The following is a 6,000-nucleotide window of genomic DNA, read 5'->3' on the forward strand; positions in this document are numbered from 1 at the left end:
ACTCTGCTCTTGGCCTGCTCTGTGTCTACCTCTGTGGGTATGTGGAGGAGCACCCACCCCTTCACTGCTGGGTGGAGAGTGGAAATCCAGCACCCACAAACTCTCTACTGATGCCACAGGGAGAGGGCTGCATTACCACCTGACATTCCTCCCACTGAAAGCTGGGGTCTAGGTACCTCCCTCTACCCAGAGCTGACTCTGGTGCTCCTTGTCACTGCCCAATAGCTTGGAAATGACATTGTGTCATGCTTAAAGTTTTGTTTGAAATGACCATGAGACTCTGTCTGGTCACTCAGGTCACTCCCCTGTGGAACCCTCATCTGAATGCCCTAGGACTGCCCTGTTGTGAGGAAGCCCAGGTCACTTGGGGAGGTCTCACGTAGGTCCTCTAGCCAAATCCGGCATCAACTACACACATGGGAGTGAAGTCACCTCCCCTGGATTCCAACCCCTAGTTTTCCAGTCAGGCCCAGCCAGGGGGTCTTCTCTGCTGAGGCCCCAACATGATAGAGTAGAAAGAAGCCGTCCCCACTACATCTTGTCTGAATTCCTATCTTGTGTCCATGAGCAAAATTAAGTGGTGTTTTTATGCCAATATTTTGGGGAAATTTAAAAATTTTTTCCTTGTTGATTTGTTTCGTACAGTAATAGCAATAAGAATAATGCTCTCATAGAAAACTCAAAATGTAAAAAAGTGTGTGTATTAAAATCTGAGTTTCCTCCTTCCTTCCTGACAGCTTTCCAGTTTCTGCCACTGGAAGAAACATGGTTAAATTTCCAATTTACTTCTGGATTTATTAATTGAACAATCATTAGCACCGACTCTGTAACAGGCATTTTTCTAAGGGCTTCACAACACTGCCACCATGGTTATCCCCACAGGAGGTGACCTAGTGTGGACTGGGCCCTGACAGGGCGGAGGAGGGGAGGACCAGAGAAGGGATTGGAGGGTACACATTTATTCCTCTCTGACCTCACCTGATTGTAGTTACCTGGAAATCAGCCTGTCTCCTTGGTGGATGGGCTGCCATTTAGGGGACTTCTTCAGGGGTCAGCAGACAGCTCTAGGTCTGAGACATTTCTGTCCCTGTCCCTTTGGAGCCTCATGTTCTCACTCCCAGTGAGTCTGGCTGTGGCCACCTCACAGCGATGCTGTCGTAGATGAGCTTGCACAGGTGGAGTGCTGGGCTGCGGGCCTGGCACCAGTCACTGTGAGATGCTGCGTCTGATGCTGCGCTCGGTTAGTGCTGTACCTGGAACCCCCACCCCCAGCATGGCCAGGGTTTGCAGACATCCCATCACAGGCTCCTTAGTTTCCAAAGTGACGTCACAGCTGCACCAAATCTCTTACAGGACTCCAGCCCCAGAGCAAAGGTGGGGGCCCTTCACCCACATCTGCATCCTCTGATCTTTCTGTGCCTTTCCTGAGTCAGGGTGGGGGAAATCCCTCTTCTACCCTTCTTGTGTTCTTATGGCCGGACTAACAGTAAAATTGACACAAGACCAGATTAACAAGAGAAATCCCAGTTTAATATGTACATATTGGAGATCACAGAGAAATGATGCTCAGAGAGTGAACAAAGCAGGCAGTAGGTATATATTTTATACAGTGAAGCAATACATTTGTGAGGAATGACAGGACAAAGAAACGTAGATTTGGGCCTGTAATTGTGAGGTGTTTCAGCAGAGTTCAGCCTTTGCGGGGGCATCAGCAGGTCTATGTTGCTTCTCAGCCCGAATCCACAGCTCTGGAGCTCAGGACGCGGGGAGCGCACCCTCTACCTGGGGATGTGTGCCCTGGTTTCAGGGGAAACAGAACAGGAGGGCCAGGATGCCCTTTGTGCTTCTCAGGTAACTTTCATTCAAAGGAATGAATATGCTTGTGGGGTGTTCGGGGGCAGCCTGTTCTGGGCCCTGAGACCTGGATTCTGTTTACAGAACAATCTGAGATGAGCACTGAAAGAGGATGCAGCCTGAACCCTGAGTCCCCACAAAGACCCTGAGAGCTCAGAGTCTCAAGGAAGCACAGGGCAGAGATGCAAGGTTCCCCAAAGCGTAGGACCACCACGGTGCACCACCCCAGGGCCAGGCCAGCACACCGTGTGCTGCGGGGACACTCTGTCACTTTCTGAGGCAGTTAGAACAGAAGCGGAGTGATCTACGATTTAATGAAAGGTTCTGGATTCTTTCCCCTGGAACTATGAACTTGGGTCCCAGTGATGAGCCTTGGAGACACAGTCAGGGATCCTGAAATCATGTGTCATCTTCTGTAAAGAGCCCTCTGGGCCTTGATTCTCCTATGATGGGATACAGGTCACAGGGTCCTTCACTTGGGGGAGGTGATGCTCAGAAACAATCGCCCAGGTGCACATTGCAGGTGTCGGCACAGGCCCAGCTGCAGAAGCACCAGCCCCAGGCCTGCTGTGCCCATGCTCTGCCACAAGGAGATATAGCTGCAAATTCTTTAGGTTTTCTTTAATTTCTTGCAGGAACGTTTCCTAGTTTCCAGTGTACAACACTTTCTATTTGTTCTCATATTTTCCCTCATTAATATGTATTTTTATGCTGTCATAAATGGTACTGATTTTTATTTTCAATGTTGAGTGGCTGATTGCTAGTATGTAGAACACAGTTCCATTCTGCGTGCTGTACTGTTTCCAGAAGCCCAGACTGAAACACTCAGACCAGAAGCACCTCTGAGTGTCTCCTAGATGCTGAGCTTGGTGTGACCAGATTCGCCCTACCCTCGTCTCCTCCACTGTCTCCACTGAGAGACTGTGTCTCTGATCAAGGGCTTTCTGCCTGTGAAACACGAACCAGGTGAGACACTAGCAGATCCACTCATCTGAGGAAGTCAGGTGCTGGCTGAGGAAGTGGCAACAGCAGTCACCCCCTGAGCTAGACGTGGGGGAGCCAGTGCAGGGTGGCTGCTCCAGGCCAGGAGGGTGGAGGGAGCTTTGTGTCTCACTCTCCATGGGGCTGTGACCTGAGTCAGTATTGGAGTAGCTGAGGCATGTGTCACAGTAATGTCACCCTCTTCAGGCTGCAGCCCAGAGAAATAAAATATCTGAGTCAGTGGAGGCAACTTTGGATCCAGAGAGGTGGCTGGGGAGCCTGGAACCCTGATTCTTACCTGAGTCTGACTTGAAACTCAGGAGATACTGGGGAGGGCTCCCTCTTTCTGCTGCTATGAGCTCATCCAGAAGCCCCCACCACTGAGAACACTGCTCAGGATGCAGATGAGTCTGGCTGATGTTCCCAGAGGTGCAGAGAGGGAGGAAACTGAGTCAGCAAAGGCGGGGAGATGGGACCTGGAGACAGATAGACAGGAGTGATGGGGAGGGAACAGGGAGAAGATGCTGGGGTTCTGAGTCCAAGGGGCTGACATCTAGTCAGAGCTGGCTGGGTCGCTGAGGTCTGTCCCTGTTTGTGCAGTGAGAGAGGAGCAGAGGAGGAGAGAGGTCGAGGCCATGGGGACACAGCCATCCTGAGTGCCAAGCTGGGGCTGGGTGGCCCAGACCTCTTCTATCTTCTCCAGAGGCCTGAAAGATGAGAAGCTGCTCACATAGACTTTCCCTTACTGGAGAATCTGCTCCATCCTGAGCATTAACTGAAGTCTGAGCTGGGCTCTGTAGACAGACTAGAGTCTGAGGGTGAGACCCAGAGTTTGCTGTGGAAGGGACCAGGCAGGAAGCAGCTGCTGGAACCCTACACAGCCCTGTGAGCAGGAGACTCTGCCCAGCCCAGACAGGACACAGCTGCAGGGTCCCCATCAGCACAGGAGGCTCCAACGCCCCAGCCCTGGGGAGTTTGTGGGATTACACAGCAGGGGGCACCCACTGTGCAGACCCTGGGGAGATCAACAGTGCCCCCTTCTGTTCCCTAGTCAAACTTCAGTCTCTCAGCGGAAGTGATGTTGGGGGAGACTCGCCTGAAACCTGGTCACTGTCACCACAAACATTCCTGGGGCTTGCTGTGAGCGAAGTAATGGATATTATCTGATTGTCCAATTTATCAGAGAGCAAACACCTTCCCAAGTCAATAAATGATTTTAAAATCTACCACATAGTCAATATTGAAGTTTAGAGAAGACTTTAAATTACACTATTAAAAAGGTAACACTTTTTCATGGTTAAGTAAGTGATACTCAAAATCACAAGGACCGAAATGCTTGAGAAATAGATATCAGGGAGCATGAACTATCTCTGGCAGCATTAAAAAATGAACTTTCCCAAGTGCATTTTGCCTTCATGATCTTCATTGTGCAATGATGATGAGCATCTGGCCTGTGAAACAGAACAGCAAATGTGCTGTGGATTCAGCTTATGTATATGAAGAAATGTTGAACATTAATTTGGTCTCTAACATCAAACTAATGCATGAGAGTAGGCCTGTTAACGCTCTGTGAGTCAGAAGAGTCTCACAGTCATGGTTGGGTCTCCGAGTCTCACTGTCGGTTGATGTATTTTGGAGCTGAGCCTCCCTCCATCATCACAGGCAGAAAGGGAGAGAGGAAGGAAAGTCTTGGAGGAGTCACCCTAGAGGGATGGACACAGCCTGGGAGAGCCTGGAAGGGGCACATGGAGATGAACCTCTGGATAGGAGGATGGGGGCATGGGCCTCCCTCCCAATGATGGTGTTACCGTCTCTACCTTCTCACTTGCTCTCCTGCCTCCGAGGGCTGAGCCGTTCTGAGCATAGGAGGAGGTTTTGGTTGCACTTCCCCATGGGTTTACATCACTGTGGAAACACCACGATCCACATACAGATCACAGTAATAGTTGGCATGTTTTGGTCTCGGTTCCCCATGGGTCCGGAGCACTGTGTTATTGCTGATGCTATCGTCCCATGCTGAACAGTAATAATCAGCCTCATCCTCAGGCTGGAGCCCAGAGATGGTCAGATAGGCCGTGTTGCCGGACTTGGAGCCAGAGAACCGAGCTGGGATCCCTGAGGGACGAGAACTTCTGAGCGTCACAGTTTTGGGGGCACCGTGAGAAATTTGGTACCAGCCCACATCAAATATTCCAACGTTGTTGCTATTTCCAGCGCAGGAGAGGGTGACTTTCTGTCCCACAGACCCAGACACTGAGGCTTCCTGTGTCAGCCCAGACTGCGCCCAGGACCCTGGAACAGAGGAGGTAGAGACACGGAGAGTTGAGACTGGGGTTATTGCCCGCAGCATGTGCACAAAATTATGGTTAAAGAGCAGCCAAATTGTCCCCCATAATCACTTCTCCTGCTTTCCAAAGCCAGTCACCTGAGCAGTGAGTGAGGAGGGCGAGGAGGAGAGGGGTCCAGGCCACGGTGGAGACACCCAGGCTCTGCTTCGGAGCCTCAGGAGTGAGGGAACTGCAGAGTCCTCTTATCTCTTCCCTCAGGAGAGCAGAGAGGGCCCCTTCATGCAAACCACCCCCTTCCCCTGGAGTGCCTGGGCCCACATTTGGTGGAAGCTGAGTATGGGTGGGGCTGGGGAGTCTCTCCTAGGGCCCTGGGAGCTCCCAGCTGCTGGACCCCAGTGAGCACAGAGCAGATGCACAAGGCAGGGCTGCAGGCTCTGGGTTCCCAGCTGAGATCACCCCACAGACCCTCCGGACAGGCCCACAGCACCCCCTGCTGTCTCAGAGCCCAGATTCACCTGTGACTGGGATGGATACCCCAGGGCTGAGCAAGGAGAGAGAGAGACTCTGGACTCAGCCCTGCCTCGCACCCCACCCATCCTCACACAGGGGCCGGGGCTTCTCGTCCCCAGGGGGCTCCTTGCTGTGCTGCAGGTGTCACCGCATCTTTTCCTTACTTCAAAAATATGGCCTCTTCAGTATAAAGTCACCCTTCTGCCCCTTCCACCGTTAGTTAATTATGTGTTGGGGCCATGGGTGACTGACCCCTCAGAGAGACCATGTCCTGCAGCCAGTGAGCAGAGGGCAGAGGGCAGAGGGCTTTAAGCCTCCTCCACACCCTCTCTGTGGGGGGCCTGAGGTGACCAGTTCCTCTCTCCCT

This window comes from Equus asinus, chromosome 3 (genome assembly GCF_041296235.1).
Source record: "Equus asinus isolate D_3611 breed Donkey chromosome 3, EquAss-T2T_v2, whole genome shotgun sequence".
Taxonomy (NCBI): Eukaryota; Metazoa; Chordata; class Mammalia; order Perissodactyla; family Equidae; genus Equus; species Equus asinus.